Here is a 21,222-nt window from a genome sequence, read left to right as displayed (position 1 = left end):
AGAGAGGTTCCATAGCAGAGAATCTGGCTTCACGTCACCCACCACTGGAACAGTCCATTCTCAGATATTTAGGCCCCGGCACCCAGGCAGAGGAGAGAGGTCCCGTAACAGAGAATCTGTCTACATGTCAGCAGAGAATCAGTCTGCATGTCATAGCAGAGAATCAGGCTTCACGTCAGCCACCACTGCAACAGTCCATTGTCATAAATTTAGGCCCAGCACCCAGGCAGAGGAGAGAGGTCCCGTAACAGACAATCTGGCTTCATGTCAGCAGAGAATCAGTCTTCATATCATAGCAGAGAATCAGGCTTCACGTCAGCCACCAATGCAACAGTCCATTGTCAGATATTTAGGCCCAGCACCCAGGCAGAGGAGAGAGGTCCCGTAACAGACAATCAGGCTTCACGTCAGCCACCAGTGCAACAGTCCATTGGCATATATTTAGGCCCAGCACCCAGGCAGAGGAGAGAGGTCCCGTAACAGAGAATCTGGCTTCATGTCAGCAGAGAATTAGTCTGCATGTCATAGCAGAGAATCAGGCTTCACGTCACCCAACATTGGAACAGTCCATTGGCATATATTTAGGCCCCGGCACCCAGACAGAGGAGAGGTTCATTCAAATTTGGGTAGCCTCGCAATATAATGGTAAAATGAAAATAAAAATAGGATTGAATGAGGAAGTGCCCTGGAGTACAATAATATATGGTTAAGGGGAGGTAGTTAATGTCTAATCTGGACAAGGGACGGACAGGTCCTGTGGGATCCATGCCTGGTTCATTTTATGAACGTCAGCTTGTCCACATTGGCTGTAGACAGGCGGCTGCGTTTGTCTGTAATGACACCCCCTGCCGTGCTGAATACACGTTCAGACAAAACGCTGGCCGCCGGGCAGGCCAGCACCTCCAAGGCATAAAAGGCTAGCTCTGGCCACGTGGACAATTTAGAGACCCAGTAGTTGAATGGGGCCGAACCATCAGTCAGTACGTGGAGGGGTGTGCACACGTACTGTTCCACCATGTTAGTGAAATGTTGCCTCCTGCTAACACGTTGCGTATCAGGTGGTGGTGCAGTTAGCTGTGGCGTGTTGACAAAACTTTTCCACATCTCTGCCATGCTAACCCTGCCCTCAGAGGAGCTGGCCGTGACACAGCTGCCTTGCCGACCTCTTGCTCCTCCTCTGCCTTGGCCTTGGGCTTCCACTTGTTCCCCTGTGACATTTGGGAATGCTCTCAGTAGCGCGTCTACCAACGTGCGCTTGTACTCGCGCATCTTCCTATCACGCTCCAGTGCAGGAAGTAAGGTAGGCACATTGTCTTTGTAGCGTGGATCCAGCAGGGTGGCAACCCAGTAGTCCGCACAGGTTAAAATGTGGGCAACTCTGCTGTCGTTGCGCAGGCACTGCAGCATGTAGTCGCTCATGTGTGCCAGGCTGCCCAGGGGTAAGGACAAGCTGTCCTCTGTGGGAGGCGTATCGTCATCGTCCTGCCTTTCCCCCCAGCCACGCACCAGTGATGGACCCGAGCTGCGTTGGGTGCCACCCCGCTGTGACCATGCTTCATCCTCATCCTCCTCTACCTCCTCCTCATCCTCGTCCTCCAGTAGTGGGCCCTGGCTGGCCACATTTGTACCTGGCCTCTGCTGTTGCCAAAAACCTCCCTCTGAGTCACTTCGAAGAGACTGGCCTGAAAGTGCTAAAAATGACCCCTCTTCCTCCTCCTCCTGGGCCACGTCCTCTTCCATCATCGCCCTAAGTGTTTTCTCAAGGAGACATAGAAGTGGTATTGTAACGCTGATAATGGCGTCATCGCCACTGGCCATGTTGGTGGAGTACTCGAAACAGCGCAACAGGGCACACAGGTCTCGCATGGAGGCCCAGTCATTGGTGGTGAAGTGGTGAAGTGGTGCTGTTCTGTAGTGCGACTGCAGCTGAAACTCCACTATGGCCTGCTGCTGCTCGCACAGTCTGTCCAGCATGTGCAAGGTGGAGTTCCACCTGGTGGGCACGTCGCATATGAGGCGGTGAGCGGGAAGGCCGAAAGTTACGCTGTAGCGCAGACAGGCGAGCAGCAGCAGGATGTGAACGCCGAAAGCGCGAACAGACGGCCCGCACTTTATACAGCAGCTCTGACATGTCGGGATGTGCGTTAAACCGGCTAGTCCCAGAGCTGCAACGAGATTTCGCCCATTATCGCACACCACCAGGCCGGGCTTGAGGCTCACCGGCAGCAACCACTCGTCGGTCTGTTGTTCTATACCCCGCCACAACTCCTGTGCGGTGTGGGGCCTGTCCCCCAAACATATGAGTTTCAGAATGGCCTGCTGACGTTTACCCCGGGCTGTGCTGAAGTTGGTGGTGAAGGTGTGTGGCTGACTAGATGAGCAGGTGGAAGAAGAGGAGGAGGAAGTCGAGTAGGAGGAGGTGGCAACAGGAGGCAAAGAATGTTGCCCTGTGATCCTTGGCGGCGGAAGGACGTGCGCCAAACAGCTCTCCGCCTGGGGCCCAGCTGCCACTACATTTACCCAGTGTGCAGTTAGGGAGATATAGCGTCCCTGGCCGTGCTTACTGGTCCACGTATCTGTGGTTAGGTGGACCTTGCCACAGATGGCGTTGCGCAGTGCACACTTGATTTTATCGGATACTTGGTTGTGCAGGGAAGGCACGGCTCTCTTGGAGAAGTAGTGCCGGCTGGGATACTGTGGGACAGCAAGCGACATGAGCTGTTTGAAGCTGTCTGTGTCCACCAGCCTAAATGACAGCATTTCATAGGCCAGTAGTTTAGAAATGCTGGCATTCAGGGCCAGGGATCGAGGGTGGCTAGGTGGGAATTTACGCTTTCTCTCAAATGTTTGTGAGATGGAGAGCTGAACGCTGCCGTGTGACATGGTTGAGATGCTTGGTGACGGAGGTGGTGGTGGTGTTGGTGGTACATCCCCTGTTTGCTGGGCGGCAGGTGCCAACGTTCCTCCAGAGGCGGAGGAAGAGGCCGAGGCGGCAGCAGCAGAAGAGGCCGAGGCGACAGCAGCAGAAGAGGTAGCAGGGGGAGCCTGAGTGACTTCCTTGGTTTTAAGGTGTTTACTCCACTGCAGTTCATGCTTTGCATGCAGGTGCCTGGTCATGCAGGTTGTGCTAAGGTTCAGAACGTTAATGCCTCGCTTCAGGCTCTGATGGCACAGCGTGCAAACCACTCGGGTCTTGTCGTCAGCACATTGTTTGAAGAAGTGCCATGCCAGGGAACTCCTTGAAGCTGCCTTTGGGGTGCTCGGTCCAAGATGGCGGCGGTCAGTAGCAGGCGGAGTCTCTTGGCGGCGGGTGTTCTGCTTTTGCCCACTGCTCCCTCTTTTGCTACGCTGTTGGCTCGGTCTCACCACTGCCTCTTCCTCCGAACTGTGAAAGTCAGTGGCACGACCTTCATTCCATGTGGGGTCTAGGACCTCATCGTCCCCTGCATCGTCTTCCACCCAGTCTTGATCCCTGACCTCCTGTTCAGTCTGCACACTGCAGAAAGACGCAGCAGTTGGCACCTGTGTTTCGTCATCATCAGAGACATGCTGAGGTGGTATTCCCATGTCCTCATCATCAGGAAACATAAGTGGTTGTGCGTCAGTGCATTCTATGTCTTTCACCGCTGGGGAAGGGCTAGGTGGATGCCCTTGGGAAACCCTGCCAGCGGAGTCTTCAAACAGCATAAGAGACTGCTGCATAACTTGAGGCTGAGACAGTTTCCCTGGTATGCATGGGGGTGATGTGACAGACTGATGGGGTTGGTTTTCAGGCGCCATCTGTGCGCTTTCTGCAGAAGACTGGGTGGGAGATAATGTGAACGTGCTGGATCCACTGTCGGCCACCCAATTGACTAATGCCTGTACCTGCTCAGGCCTTACCATCCTTAGAACGGCATTGGGCCCCACCATATATCGCTGTAAATTCTGGCGGCTACTGGGACCTGAGGTAGTTGGTACACTAGGACGTGTGGATGTGGCAGAACGGCCACGTCCTCTCCCAGCACCAGAGGGTCCACTAACACCACCACGACCATGTCCACGTCCGCGTCCCTTACTAGATGTTTTTCTCATTGTTATGGTTCACCACAACAACAAATATATTATTTGGCCCAATGTATTGTATTCAAATTCAGCGGGATATAAATTTGAGGCCTAGTATTTAGGCGCTGGGTGACCGGTATGGATTTAGTGACAGAATTAGACTTGGAAATGCACAGAAGCGTGTGTGTGTGAAGTTATTCTGAATGACCCAATGTGCACCTTGAATATTATATACCCTTTTAGGGATAGATTTCAAATAGCTCTGATATAGCAGAAACCACTAAATTATGAAATTGCTAAATTGGGAATTGTATTTCAACCCAGAACAAAAAATGTGCTTTGACGGACACTAAATAACTTGCCCAGCCACAACAGTACAGCGGTAACGACAGATTTAGCGGGATATAAATTTGAGGCCTAGTATTTAGGCGCTGGGTGACCGGTATGGATTTACTGACAGAATTAAAATTGGAAATGCACAGTAGCGTGTGTGTGAAGTTATTCTGAATGACCCTATGTGCACCTTGAATATTATATACCCTTTTAGGGATAGATTTCAAATAGCTCTGATACAGCAGAAACCACTAAATTATGAAATTGCTAAATTGGGAATTGTATTTCATCCCAGAACAAAAAATGTGCTTTGACGGACACTAAATAACTTTCCCAGCCACAACAGTACAGCGGTAACGACAGATTTAGCGGGATATAAATTTGAGGCCTAGTATTTAGGCGCTGGGTGACCGGTATGGATTTACTGACAGAATTAAAATTGGAAATGCACAGTAGCGTGTGTGTGAAGTTATTCTGAATGACCCTATGTGCACCTTGAATATTATATACCCTTTTAGGGATAGATTTCAAATACCGTATTTTTCGCCGTATAAGACGCACTTTTTCTTCCCCCAAAATGGGGGAGAAATGCCCCTGCGTCTTATACGGCGAATGCAGTCAGTTTTACATCGCTGGCAGCGATGTAAAGCGAGCGGGGACTCGGGGAGGGACTGGGAGGAGGAGCTGGGGCCGGCAATAGCGGCGGGGCGGTGCAGTCACTGTACTAAAGGCCCGCCCCGCCGCTCCGGTGTACTAATAAAATATGTCATATTCAATGAATGGTTATTAAATATGCCCCTTTATGCTTAATAGTACCTTAAATCCTTAGCGCTTCAGTAGTATGCAGGCTGGGCGGGCGGCAGCGTAACTCCCTGATGTCACGTGCCTGCGCCGCCTACTTTATGAATGAAGCAGGCGGCGCAGGCAAGTGACGTCAGTGAGTGACGCGCCGCGCCGGCTGCCCGGCCTGCCGGCATTGTACTGAAACGCTTCGGATTTAAGGTACTTTTAGGAATAAAGAGGCATATTTAAAAACTATTAATTGAATAAGACATATGATATTAGTATACAGGAGCGGCGGGGGATCTGTGGATGGCACAGTTATGGGCTGGGAGGGTCTGTGGATGACACATGTATAACAGTGCCATCCACAGATCCCCCCCTGTAACAGTGCCAGCCACAGATCCCCCTGTAACAGTGAAAGCCACAGATCCCCCCATAACAGTGTCTGTCATCCACAGTTCCCCCCTAACAGTGTCCGTCATCCACAGTTCCCCCCTAACAGTGTCCGTCATCCACAGTTCCCCCCATAACAGTGTCCGTCATCCACAGTTCCCCCCATAACAGTGTCCGTCATCCACAGATCCCCCCATAAGTGTCCGTCATCCACAGATCCCCCCATAACAGTGTCAGTCATCCACAGATCCCCCCATAACAGTGTCCGTCATCTACAGATCCCCCCATAACAGTGTCCGTCATCCACAGATCCCCCCATAACAGTGTCCGTCATCCACAGATCCCCAGTAATAGTGCCATCCACAGACCACCTAGTTCCAAACCCACAGCACACCTTTTGGTTAAAAATATTTTTTTTCTTATTTTCCTCCCCAAAAACCTAGGTGCGTCTTATACGCCGGTGCGTCTTATACGGCGAAAAATACGGTAGCTCTGATATAGCAGAAACCACTAAATTATGAAATTGCTAAATTGGGAATTGTATTTCAACCCAGAACAAAAAATGTGCTTTGACGGACACTAAATAACTTGCCCAGCCACAACAGTACAGCGGTAACGACAGATTTAGCGGGATATAAATTTGAGGCCTAGTATTTAGGCGCTGGGTGACCGGTATGGATTTACTGACAGAATTAGACTTGGAAATGCACAGTAGCGTGTGTGTGAAGTTATTCTGAATGACCCTATGTGCACCTTGAATATTATATACCCTTTTAGGGATAGATTTCAAATAGCTCTGATATAGCAGAAACCACTAAATTATGAAATTGCTAAATTGGGAATTGTATTTCAACCCAGAACAAAAAATGTGCTTTGATGGACACTAAATAACTTGCCCAGCCACAACAGTACAGCGGTAACGACAGATTTAGCGGGATATAAATTTGAGGCCTAGTATTTAGGCGCTGGGTGACCGGTATGGATTTAGTGACAGAATTAGACTGGGATATGGCCAAAAAATAACCACACTATTGCTGGTTAAATGCACTTGGTGTGACAGCTTGACCAACCACACTACTGAGGGTTACATGCACTTGGTGACAGGCGCAGCTTGCCCCTGATGTAGTATATGGCCAAAAAATGAACAGACTATTGCTGGTTAAATGCACTTGGTGTGACAGCTTGACCAACCACACTACTGAGGGTTAAATGCACTTGGTGACGGGCGCAGCTTGCCCCTGATGTAGTATATGGCCAAAAAATGAACAGACTATTGCTGGTTAAATGCACTTGGTGTGACAGCTTGACCAACCACACTACTGAGGGTTAAATGCACTTGGTGACGGGCGCAGCTTGCCCCTGATGTAGTATATGGCCAAAAAATGAACAGACTATTGCTGGTTAAATGCACTTGGTGTGACAGCTTGACCAACCACACTACTGAGGGTTAAATGCACTTGGTGACGGGCGCAGCTTGCCCCTGATGTAGTATATGGCCAAAAAATAAACAGACTATTGCTGGTTAAATGCACTTGGTGTGACAGCTTCACCCTGATGTAGGCTTTAGCCAAAAAACAACCACACCATTGAGGGTTAAATGCACTTGGTCGCAGCTTGTGCTGGCGCACCACAAGACACAAAATGGCCGCCGATCACCCCAGAAAAAAGTGACTGACAAACGGTCTGGGCAGCCTAAAAACAGTGAGCAATTGAGTATCAGCAGCTCAATGACCCACAGCTGCAGATCGATCAATAATCAAGTCCTTTGGAGGAGTTAATCTGCCTAATCTCGCCCTACTGTCGCAGCCGCAACCTCTCCCTACGCTAATCAGAGCAGAGTGACGGGCGGCGCTATGTGACTCCAGCTTAAATAGAGGCTGGGTCACATGGTGCTCTGGCCAATCACAGCCATGCCAATAGTAGGCATGGCTGTGATGGCCTCTTGGGGCAAGTAGTATGACGCTTGTTGATTGGCTGCTTTGCAGCCTTTCAAAAAGCGCCAAGAAAGCGTCACAAAAGCGCCAAGAAAGCGACGAACACCGAACCCGAACCCGGACTTTTACGAAAATGTCCGGGTTCGGGTCCGTGTCACGGACACCCCAAAATTCGGTACGAACCCGAACTATACAGTTCGAGTTCGCTCATCCCTGGTCGTTAACCCTTTAGGTGTTGCACAAGAGTTATTGGCAAATGGGGATGAAATTTGAGAATTTAATTTTTTTGACCAATTTTCCATTTTAACCAATTTTTTCCACTAACAAAGCAAGGGTTAACAGCCAAACAAGACTGTATCTTTATTTCCCTGACTCTGCCGTTTACAGAAACACCCCATACGTGGCCGTAAACTGCTGTATGGTAACACGGCAGGGCGCAGAAGGAAAGGACCGCTATATGGCTTTTGAAGGGCAGATTTCGCTGGAATAATTTTCAGGTGCCATGTCACATTTGAAGACACCCTGAGGTACCTCCACAGTGGAAAACCCCAAGAAGTGAAGCCATTTTGGAAACTACACCCCCAAAGAATTTTTTAAGGCATGTAGCGAGCACTTTGACCCAACAAGCGTTTCATAGAATTTAGAAATATTTGGCTGTAAAAAAGAAAATCTTAATTTTTTACAAGAAAATGTCTCTTTAGGCCCACATTATTTATTTTCACGAGGGGTAACAGAGTAAATTACACCCACAATTTGTTACCCATTCTCTCCTGAATATGGCAACACTTCATATGTGGCCGTAAACTGCTGTATGGGCACACTGTAAAGTTCAGTGTACTGATAAGCATCACCTGATGTATTCCGTATCCTACAAATTTTATATATATATAAGCTTTATATGGTAGGACATAGTCGCCAAATATAGCAGCTAAAAGAAACAAGTATCTCAAATTATATCAAAGAAATATGTTGTATATTATATGTCATCACATTGCAGAGGCACTGAGCTACCAGAACATACAAAGTTCTAGTCCCCTTTTGTAAAACAACACCCGTCAAGGTATTCATCTAGGGGTGTAATGAGAATTTTTAGCTTTGTTATGGGTTTTATTAGAATGCCAATTGAAATGTGGAGAAACGGGAAATTAGAATTTTTACCAGCATACAGTTTCAAGGGGGTGTTTTATAAAATGATCAAAGGGGGTTTAGTTAAAGTCAACAGAGGTGTGGTAGATTCTAAAGCAATCTTTTATGCAAAGACCCGGCTTTGAGGGGCACGTCTCACAATGATGAATTGTGTCTTTCCTGATTCCATTTCTGGAGTATACCCGACACCTTTTTTGTGGCCTTCTCCGTGTCTCTGTGGGGGGAACTACCCCAGGGAAATGCTGTCCTCGTATTATTCTGCTCTCACTTCCTGTGGCCCTGCTCCCTTCCCCTTCCTGTTCCCCAAATAAAAAGTTCTTTATTATTTTTTCTTGAAAGTGCAGGAATTTTCCTCTGTTTCCTGCACTTCTGTAAATTACAAAAGCATTATAGAGGGAAATTTGCGTCAGGTGCAATGCCAATTTTTTATACCATGCCCGAGTTTTGCGGAGGGCACTGTATGGTTGCAGTACCTGGTCTGACAGATCCACCCCTCCCATAAACTTATTATAGTCCTGGATGCACACAGGTTTGGGGACTGATTCTGTGGATCCACGAACTGGAACAGGGGTGGATCTGTCGGCATGTATGGTAGTAAGTACAAAGACGTCACGCTTGTCTTTGTACTTAACAAGCATCATGTTATCATTGCAAACTGCCCTGCTTTCCCTCACTCTTATCCTTTGGTCTATAAAATTTTTAGGCAGATGTTTTTGGTTTCGTCGGATAGTACCGCATGCAACAGTGTCTCTGGAAAACAGGCATTTCAGTAGTGGGACACTTGTGTAGAAGTTGTCAAGGTACAAGTTGTACCCTTGACCTAGCAGGGGGTGAATCAAGTCCCATACTATTTTTCCTGCTATTCCAAGGAGAGGGGGGCACTCTGGGGGTTCAATTTTTGAATCTTTTCCCTCGTAAACTCTAAATTTATGTGTATAGCCACTTTGGCTTTCACATAGTTTGTAGAGTTTGGTGCCATATCTGGCCCGTTTGTTGGGCAGGTATTGGCGAAAATGCAGTCTGCCCTTGAAGTGCACAAGGAATTCATTAATGGACAGATACTTTTGGGGGGTGTAGACCTGGGCAAACTTGAGATTATAATGATCTATAATGGGCCGAATTTTGTATAAACGATCGTATCTAGGATTATTAGGGGGTGGACAATCTGCATTATTGTTATAATGTAGAAATTTCAGGAGACTTTCGACTTGGGTCCTGGACATAATGGTGCGGTATAGTGGTGTGTGATGTAGAAGGTCATTACTCCAATATGACCGTAGTGATGGTTTTTTAATTATCCCTATATTAAGTATTAGACCCCAAAAAATTTTGATCTCCAAAGGGGTCGTGGGAGTCCACTGAAGGGGTCTTGCATAGTATGAGTTGGGGTGGGCAGCTAAAAATTGATTGGCATAAATATTAGTTTGCTCCACCATCATGTCTATCAATTCATCAGAAAAAAAAAGGTGGAAAAAAATCAGCTTCCGTGAACCCTGCAGTGTTCACATGAATGCCCGTAGTGGCCGTAAAGTCCGGCAACTGAGGTACAAAGTTAGTAGCAGAAGTCCAGCTGGGGTCATTTGTAGAAGCTGATGCGCTGCTAACTCTACTGCGTCTATGAGAGGGTTCATCAACTGATGAATCAGAAGAAGAGCTATACGCAAGAAAAGATTCTTCTTCTCCACTGTCAGCGTCAGACTCTGAGGCAAGTATTTCATAAGCCTCCTCGGCGCTGTACACCCGTTGAGACATTTTGTAAAATTTATATATATATATATATATATTCAGAAAAAAATGGAAAAATAAAATTGTGGAGCTTTATATCACTGGTAGAAGATGGAGGTTCGGAGGTATGGGGGGTTTGAAACAGAGTATTTATAATCGGGGACAAGTACGGACGTCCCCAATATTTTTTTATTATTATTTTTTTATTATTATTATTATTATATTTATTTTTTTCATTAAACGTCTAACTTACCCTAAAACAAGAGCTCTAACCCTAATAACTCCCTAACTAACCCTAATGATTTGCCAAAAACAGGTTACTGACAGTATGGATGACAGGGACTGGGGTGCTGATGTACTGTCACTATTGGCAGACAGCACACAGGCACAGGGTCACAGGGGACTAATAAGTGGGGTTATGAAGGGCACAGGAGACAAATGAGGGGTGATGAGGATCACAGGGGACAGATGAGGGGCACTTTTGGTGTGTGTGTGTGTGTTTTATCACAGGTCTAACTGCACTGCCTCCAACTTCTCTGACTGAAATGACAGGATCGAAGGTGAGAGATAGCGTCCTGTACATAACTCATTGTGATTGGTCCACAGTCAGGAAAAAAAAAAATAAGACCCCAATAGGCGGTGAGCATAATAGGTTTTCTTCTGTAGCGCTCTCCCTGTAATTGCCACAGTTTCTAAGGCCTCTTTCACACGGGCGTCATTTTTTTGGCCCGGCTAAGAGCCGGGTGCGTTGCTGGAAAATGCGCGATTTTTTCTGCGCAAGTGCAAAACATTGTCATGCGTTGCACTCGCGTGAGAAAAATCGCGCATGTTTGGTACCCAAACCCGAACTTCTTCATAGAAGTTCGGGCTTGGGATTGATGTTCTGAAGATTGTATTATTTTCCCTTATAACATGGTTATAAGGGAAAATAATAGCATTCTGAATACAGAATGCATAGTAAACCAGCGCTAGAGGGGTTAAAATAAAATAAAAATAATTTAACTCACCTTAGTCCACTTGTTCGCGAAGCCGGCATCTCCTTGTGTCTCCGCTGCTGATGAACAGGACCTGGGATGAGCTGCTCCATTAAATACCGGTTAAGGACCTTCGATGACGTCACTCCGGTCATCACATGGTACGTCACATGATCTTTTACCATGGTGATTCACCATGGTAAAAGATCATGTGATGACCGGAGTGACGTCATCGAAGGTCCTTAAGCTCTATTTAATGGAGCAGCTCATCCCAGGTCCTGTTCATCAGCAGCGGAGACACAAGGAGATGCCGGCTTCGCGAACAAGTGGACTAAGGTGAGTTAAATTATTTTTTATTTTATTTTAACCCCTCTAGCGCTGGTTTACTATGCATTCTGTATTCAGAATGCTATTATTTTCCCTTATAACCATGTTATAAGGGAAAATAATAATGATCGGGTCTCCATCCCGATGGTCTCCTAGCAACCATGCGTGCAAATCGCATGGCATCCGTACTTGCTTGCGGATGCCATCCGATTTTCACACACCCCATTCACTTCTATGGGGCCTGCGTCACGTCAAAATCGGACATTATAGAGCATGCTGCGATTTGCACTGAACGTACAAGTGATGCGTTAAAAACAACGCTCATGTGCACAGCCCCATAGAAATGAATGGGTCAGGATTCAGTGCGGGTGCCATACGTTCGCCGCACGGATCGCACCCGCACGGAAAAGTCGCCCGTGTGAAAGGGGCCTAACAGTAGATACGGCTGACTGGAAGTTGAAGAATGGAATTGAGCATGTGTGACCACCTCAGAGATGTGGACAGAGAAATATGAAAACCTTTAATTGAATAACTGTACTAAATTCCTAATTACATTCAATTACCAAAGTATAGAGAAAAAAAGCTATTCTGGAATTATTTTTTGAGTTTTGTTTTAATTTTACAGTATAAATAACCTGACACTTTATTCTATTGGACAGTATGATTACAACAATACCAAATTTATACACAGTAGCTTTTTTAATTTTTTTTCTACTTTGTACAATAAAAACTATTTAAAAAAAAAATGTTGTTTTGTGTTGTCATAGCTTTTCAATTTTCCACCCACATAGCCTTATGAGGATTGTTCTTTGCTGGGTAAGTTTTTACTTGATGGCTCATTTTTCTATAGAACAGCTATTTTCTGGGAAAAAGTTACTTTTTTACATGAGATTTTTTATTTTACCCCAATAACCTTATCGAACTTTATGTTTAGTACCACTAGATGCCTTGACCATATACTGTAGAACACTTCTACTGTAAAATACATTGGAACAGTTCTGTACTGGAAAGTGTAATGCCTGTCAGGGAGAGGTTAACAGGCAGGGTATAAGACCATGCCTTTGGGCAGGGCCTATTTGGCTCATGTCCATAGCAGACCTGGGGGCCTTTGTTAGGTTCTCAGCTGATATGGCAATCTATAGGCTCCTCAAGATCATGTCACATGGGTGTCGGTGGGGTGACAAAAGGAGGCCCCTTCTTCTGGCTAACAAAAATGTTGAAGCATCTTCAAGAACAATCAGTAGGACACTTCCAAGGTCACATCCATCAGATATGTAGACCATTCATTACTCCAGAACACGCTAAATCTAATGATTGCGTTGGTCTAGCAGTCAATAATCACATTTACCTATACTTTGCAACCAAGCAATGGGTTTCTGTGAAGACTACCAGGAATCTCACTCCAATGCTGCTTGTCCATCATCCACCAAGAGACCTTTTCAAGGGGTGTTCTATAGATGCCAAGGTGAAATAGTGATGGAAACTATTGGACCATCTCCCACCCCATAAACTATAACCCTCTCCTGAACAACGTAGCTATAGAGGATGCAGAGGAACCAGTAGTATCTGGACCTTGGTTCCTGTGGGGGCCCGATAGCTCTTCTGACACCACCAGTATTAAAAATGGCACATAATAAGTTGAGACCCTATTAAAGATTTTGCACTGGGGTCTCTGAGCTTGGAAGAGTAGACACTATTTCTCACAGGGTTGGCCATAGGCATAGACCTTTTGTATTTTACGGTTAATCCAGCCTTGTATGTGTCTGAATAGACCAAAAACCCATGAAAACATTAGCAGATATGGGTGACTCATGTATCTTTACACATTCAGACCATTATTCCTTTTCAATTTCCTGTTTTTCAAGCATTTAATACCAATCTTGTGTGAATAGAGCCGGTGAAGCAAAATATTACAACCTTCATACCCCCGGATTTCTGTGGAAACCATTTGTGAAGTAAAATATGTACAATTGTAAATGATTTACCGTGTAAATATTTGGCTAAATATGAAGTAATTATGTGTTGTGTTAGGCAATTAGCATAAACTTGCACAACTATTGACTGAGGGGAAAATTATATCGCATGTAATAAGACTTAATTATCTGGAGCAGAGCCTTTATCACTTGATGTTTATCACAAGTTGTGTTTATCAGTCAGGGAAAGTGGACATCTGTCACTTTACGGTAAAGTATTTTTATTATAAGCTTTTTTTTTTCATTTTTTTTTTCATGTGATTAGCCTTAGCCATAGGAACAAAATCTCCAAATATAAGACACAATAAGCCAAATCCTTCAGTTTTCTTGGTAGCTTCACTAAACAGACAGAGACAGAATGAGCAGGGTCATCAAATTATCATTAGATTTTGGAAGCATTCATACCTATACCTATTATATAGCTGGAGACCGAGGTAAGACAGAATAGTACATACACTAGATACACACAAAACAGACCCAAAATGCTGACTCTTTCTGTTTTCTTGTCAGCTTTGCTGCATAGGCAGGGACAGAATTATTAGAGTCATTAACTTGTTAGTTTTTGGGAGCATTAATGACAGACCTATTGTACTGCTGGAGTGCTAATTCATCTACTATATACACACAGAGCAGAGTCAATAAGCTGACTTTCTGTTTTCATGTCAGCTTTGCTGTATAGACAGGGACAGAATGCGTACAGCCAGTATCATTAGATTTTAGGAACGTTAATGACAGACCTATTGTTAGGGGTGCACCTCTAATGAGGCGAGGTGAGGTGGTTACCTCAGGCGGTGCTATCTAGAGGAAATTTGGGGGCATGGAGCTGGCGATGCGTAGCAGTGAAGTTCCTTTACAGTCCTCTATGTGCTTTGTTCAGGACGTGCCTGCCCTCACTTGAGGAGTGGCAAGTCCTGAATGCGGCCTGCAGCCTGCGGGGATCACTCTGTCGTCCTCGTTGAAGGCTCGATGCAGCCTTTCTCCCTCCTTATGCTTTTTATCACATTTCCTTATTACGGTCCTGTGTTTATGAAAGCCATTTACACAAGTCAGGAGGTTTAACCCTTTCACTGCCCCTCTACAGCTGATAAAATGATGGGGGCAATGAAAGGGTTAAACCTCCTGACTTGTGTAAGCAGCTTTCATAAGCACAGGACAGTGATAAGGAAATGTCGGAATAAGCCAGGGCAGCATTGATGTTCCCTCAGCCTCTGTTACACTGCTGCTGTATGATTACACAAACTGAATGGAATGACGTGGTATAGCAGGAGGTGCTCAAACCCACATGCAGTCGTGCATATATATAGGGGAGCAAATCCTGCACTTGTGGCCCGTTGCTAATGGCAATCCCCAGCAGACATGCATACGGTGGAGGATGCCCGCAGCGAACCACAAGTACCACAATAGACATCCTACACAAGGTAACAATTGTGTGGATGTGATAATCAATATAACAATATAACAAATTAGCAAAAGACAGGTGCACTCTGCGGTATTACTAAATCCTCAAACTGGTTTTAAAATTGAGAGATTAGTCAACATGTCCTACGGAGTAGGACATGTCTAAGCCCGGGCACCGCGACAAGGTTTCTCAAGTAGCCCGGGACCTAACACTCTCCTACCTGTGCCAGTGGGCAAATACCAGGAGCCAGTGGGCAAATTACAGGAGCATAAGGCCGACTCACAAACAACTCACCAGTTACCTCCAGCATGTATCCATGCTTGCAATGGGAGGAGGGAGGAGTCTGCAAGTCCCACTCAAGACTGTCTGGTATGGCCCAGGCCTCACAGGTGCACCTAAATGTGGCCTGTAGATGGAAACCAGGCACATTTAAATTGGAGTTTATATACCTCCAGGAATCTCTATATATACAAACTGAATGGAATGACGTGGTATAGCAGGAGGTGCTCAAACCCACGTGCAGTCGTGCATATATATAGGGGAGCAAATCCTGCACTTGTGGCCCGTTGCTAATGGCAATCCCCAGCAGACATGCATACGGTGGAGGATGCCCGCAGCGAACCACAAGTACCACAATAGACATCCTACACAAGGTAACAATTGTGTGGATGTGATAATCAATATAACAATATAACAAATTAGCAAAAGACAGGTGCACTCTGCGGTATTACTAAATCCTCAAACTGGTTTTAAAATTGAGAGATTAGTCAACATGTCCTACGGAGTAGGACATGTCTAAGCCCGGGCACCGCGACAAGGTTTCTCAAGTAGCCCGGGACCTAACACTCTCCTACCTGTGCCAGTGGGCAAATACCAGGAGCCAGTGGGCAAATTACAGGAGCATAAGGCCGACTCACAAACAACTCACCAGTTACCTCCAGCATGTATCCATGCTTGCAATGGGAGGAGGGAGGAGTCTGCAAGTCCCACTCAAGACTGTCTGGTATGGCCCAGGCCTCACAGGTGCACCTAAATGTGGCCTGTAGATGGAAACCAGGCACATTTAAATTGGAGTTTATATACCTCCAGGAATCTCTATATATACAAACTGAATGGAATGACGTGGTATAGCAGGAGGTGCTCAAACCCACATGCAGTCGTGCATATATATAGGGGAGCAAATCCTGCACTTGTGGCCCGTTGCTAATGGCAATCCCCAGCAGACATGCATACGGTGGAGGATGCCCGCAGCGAACCACAAGTACCACAATAGACATCCTACACAAGGTAACAATTGTGTGGATGTGATAATCAATATAACAATATAACAAATTAGCAAAAGACAGGTGCACTCTGCGGTATTACTAAATCCTCAAACTGGTTTTAAAATTGAGAGATTAGTCAACATGTCCTACGGAGTAGGACATGTCTAAGCCCGGGCACCGCGACAAGGTTTCTCAAGTAGCCCGGGACCTAACACTCTCCTACCTGTGCCAGTGGGCAAATACCAGGAGCCAGTGGGCAAATTACAGGAGCATAAGGCCGACTCACAAACAACTCACCAGTTACCTCCAGCATGTATCCATGCTTGCAATGGGAGGAGGGAGGAGTCTGCAAGTCCCACTCAAGACTGTCTGGTATGGCCCAGGCCTCACAGGTGCACCTAAATGTGGCCTGTAGATGGAAACCAGGCACATTTAAATTGGAGTTTATATACCTCCAGGAATCTCTATATATACAAACTGAATGGAATGACGTGGTATAGCAGGAGGTGCTCAAACCCACATGCAGTCGTGCATATATATAGGGGAGCAAATCCTGCACTTGTGGCCCGTTGCTAATGGCAATCCCCAGCAGACATGCATACGGTGGAGGATGCCCGCAGCGAACCACAAGTACCACAATAGACATCCTACACAAGGTAACAATTGTGTGGATGTGATAATCAATATAACAATATAACAAATTAGCAAAAGACAGGTGCACTCTGCGGTATTACTAAATCCTCAAACTGGTTTTAAAATTGAGAGATTAGTCAACATGTCCTACGGAGTAGGACATGTCTAAGCCCGGGCACCGCGACAAGGTTTCTCAAGTAGCCCGGGACCTAACACTCTCCTACCTGTGCCAGTGGGCAAATACCAGGAGCCAGTGGGCAAATTACAGGAGCATAAGGCCGACTCACAAACAACTCACCAGTTACCTCCAGCATGTATCCATGCTTGCAATGGGAGGAGGGAGGAGTCTGCAAGTCCCACTCAAGACTGCAGGATTTGCTCCCCTATATATATGCACGACTGCATGTGGGTTTGAGCACCTCCTGCTATACCACGTCATTCCATTCAGTTTGTATATATAGAGATTCCTGGAGGTATATAAACTCCAATTTAAATGTGCCTGGTTTCCATCTACAGGCCACATTTAGGTGCACCTGTGAGGCCTGGGCCATACCAGACAGTCTTGAGTGGGACTTGCAGACTCCTCCCTCCTCCCATTGCAAGCATGGATACATGCTGGAGGTAACTGGTGAGTTGTTTGTGAGTCGGCCTTATGCTCCTGTAATTTGCCCACTGGCTCCTGGTATTTGCCCACTGGCACAGGTAGGAGAGTGTTAGGTCCCGGGCTACTTGAGAAACCTTGTCGCGGTGCCCGGGCTTAGACATGTCCTACTCCGTAGGACATGTTGACTAATCTCTCAATTTTAAAACCAGTTTGAGGATTTAGTAATACCGCAGAGTGCACCTGTCTTTTGCTAATTTGTTATATTGTTATATTGATTATCACATCCACACAATTGTTACCTTGTGTAGGATGTCTATTGTGGTACTTGTGGTTCGCTGCGGGCATCCTCCACCGTATGCATGTCTGCTGGGGATTGCCATTAGCAACGGGCCACAAGTGCAGGATTTGCTCCCCTATATACAGACGTGGACAAAATTGTTGGTACCCTTTGGTCAATGAAAGAAAAAGTCACAATGGTCACAGAAATAACTTTAATCTGACAAAAGTAATAATAAATTAAAATTCTATAAATGTTAACCAATGAAAGTCAGACATTGTTTTTCAACCATGCTTCAACAGAATTATGTAAAAAAATAAACTCATGAAACAGGCATGGACAAAAATGATGGTACCCCTAGAAAACACAGAACATAATGTGACCAAAGGGACATGTTAATTCAAGGTGTGTCCACTAATTAGCATCACAGGTGTCTACAACCTTGTAATCAGCCATTGGGCCTATATATATGGCTCCAGGTAATCACTGTGTTGTTTGGTGATATGGTGTGTACCACACTCGACATGGACCAGAGGAAGCAAAGGAAAGAGCTGTCTCAAGAGATCAGAAAGAAAATTATAGACAAGCATGTTAAAGGTAAAGGCTATAAGACCATCTCCAAGCAACTAGATGTTCCTGTGAGTACAGTTGCACATATTATTCATAAGTTTAAGATCCATGGGACTGTAGCCAACCTCCCTGGACGTGGCCGCAGGAGGAAAATTGATGACAAATCTAAGAGACGGATAATCCGAATGGTAACAAAAGAGCCTAGAAAGACTTCTAAAGAGATTCAAGGTGAACTTCATGCTCAAGGAACATCAGTGTCAGATCGCACCATCCGTCGTTGTTTGAGCCAAAGTGGACTACATGGGAGACGACCAAGGAGGACACCATTGTTGAAAACGAATCATAAAAAAGCAAGACTGGAATATGCCAAACTACATGTTGACAAGCCACAAAGCTTCTGGGAGAATGTCCTGTGGACAGATGAGACAAAAATCGAAGTTTTTGCCAAGGCACATCAGCTGTATGTTCACAGACGAAAAAATGAAGCATATCAAGAAAAGAACACTGTCCCTACTGTGAAACATGGAGGAGGCTCTGTTATGTTCTGGGGCTGCTTTGCTGCGTCTGGCACAGGGTGTCTTGAATCTGTGCAGGGTACAATGAAATCTCAAGACTATCAAGGAATTCTAGAGAGAAATGTACTAGCCAGTGTCAGAAAGCTTGGTCTCAGTCGCAGGTCATGGGTCTTGCAACAGGACAATGACCCAAAACACACCGCTAAAAACACCCAAGAATGGCTAAGAGGAAAAAATTGGACTATTCTAAAGTGGCCTTCTATGAGCCCTGACCTCAATCCTATTGAGCATCTTTGGAAGGAGCTGAAACATGCAGTCTGGAAAAGGCACCCTTCAAACCGGACACAACTGGAGCAGTTTGCTCATGAGGAGTGGGCCAAAATACCTGCTGAGAGGTGCAGATGTCTCATTGACAGTTACAGGAAGCGTTTGATTGCAGTGATTGCCTCAAAAGGTTGCGCAACAAAATATTAAGTTAGGGGTACCATCATTTTTGTCCATGCCTGTTTCATGAGTTTATTTTTTTACATAATTCTGTTGAAGCATGGTTGAAAAACAATGTCTGACTTTCATTGGTTAACATTTATAGAATTTTAATTTATTATTACTTTTGTCAGATTAAAGTTATTTCTGTGACCATTGTGACTTTTTCTTTCATTGACCAAAGGGTACCAACAATTTTGTCCACGTCTGTATATGCACGACTGCATGTGGGTTTGAGCACCTCCTGCTATACCACGTCATTCCATTCAGTTTGTATATATAGAGATTCCTGGAGGTATATAAACTCCAATTTAAATGTGCCTGGTTTCCATCTACAGGCCACATTTAGGTGCACCTGTGAGGCCTGGGCCATACCAGACAGTCTTGAGTGGGACTTGCAGACTCCTCCCTCCTCCCATTGCAAGCATGGATACATGCTGGAGGTAACTGGTGAGTTGTTTGTGAGTCGGCCTTATGCTCCTGTAATTTGCCCACTGGCTCCTGGTATTTGCCCACTGGCACAGGTAGGAGAGTGTTAGGTCCCGGGCTACTTGAGAAACCTTGTCGCGGTGCCCGGGCTTAGACATGTCCTACTCCGTAGGACATGTTGACTAATCTCTCAATTTTAAAACCAGTTTGAGGATTTAGTAATACCGCAGAGTGCACCTGTCTTTTGCTAATTTGTTATGCTGCTGTATGATGCTGACACACGGTGCTGCTAATACAGGTAAAAGGCGCATAGTATAGAACAAACCACAGCAGCAGAGAGGGCCCGGGTCAGTCACACTTGGGTTGGATGCTTTTCTGTAGGTTACTCTTATATTACATGTTCTTTGAATATAGTATAGTATTTCTTATAGTATTACATATAGTATTGCATTTCTTATATTATTAAAAAAAAATTTATTACTTTGGAGTCTGATGAAGAGACAGATTAAATGATCAGCATGTGTTTATCCAAGGGCTCTTAAAGGGATTGTGCATTTTGGGGCATACCTGTGAAGGGAAGCATACTTACCTGCTACCTGAAGCTGGATCCCGACACCTTCACTCTATGGCCGTGGCTGATCATCTTCCTGTTTGACACCACCTGGCCACAGTGGAGACTTGCTCCCCTTGAGTCATGCTGGCTGCAGCGGCGTCAAACAGGAAGCTTGCATCCAGGGAGCCCAGCGGGGCAACAGAGGCCGTAGAGCGCAGGAGCCACTGGGACTACAGGGACGCGTATACTACAAGGAGGACTACTGGGACTCATTATACTACAGGGGGGCATTATACTACAGGAGAGGACTACTGGGACTCATTATACTACAGGAGAGGACTACTGGGGGTCATTATACTACAGGAGAGGACTACTGGGGGTCATTATACTACAGGAGAGGACTACTGGGGCTCATTATAATACAGGGGGCATTATACTACAGGAGAGGACTACTGGGACTCATTATAATACAGGGGGGCTTTATACTACAGGAGAGGACTACTGGGGCTCATTATAATATAGGGTGCATTAAACTATAAGGAGGACTACTGGGGGTCATTATACTACAGGGAGGCATTATACTACAGGAGAGGACTACTGGGGGTCATTATACTACAGGGAGGCATTATACTACAGGAGAGGACTACTGGGGCTCATTATAATACAGAGGGGCATTATACTACAGGAGAGGACTACTGGGACTCATTATACTACAGGAGAGGACTACTGGGACTCATTATACTACAGGAGAGAACTACTGGGGCTCATTATAATACAGGGGGGCATTATACTACAGGAGAGGACTACTGGGGGTCATTATACTACTGGAGAGGACTACTGGGGGTCATTATACTACAGGAGA

The sequence above is a fragment of the Bufo gargarizans genome, chromosome 3 (assembly GCF_014858855.1).
Source record: "Bufo gargarizans isolate SCDJY-AF-19 chromosome 3, ASM1485885v1, whole genome shotgun sequence".
NCBI classification, from domain to species: domain Eukaryota; kingdom Metazoa; phylum Chordata; class Amphibia; order Anura; family Bufonidae; genus Bufo; species Bufo gargarizans.
Note: the sequence above shows the minus strand (reverse complement) of the source record.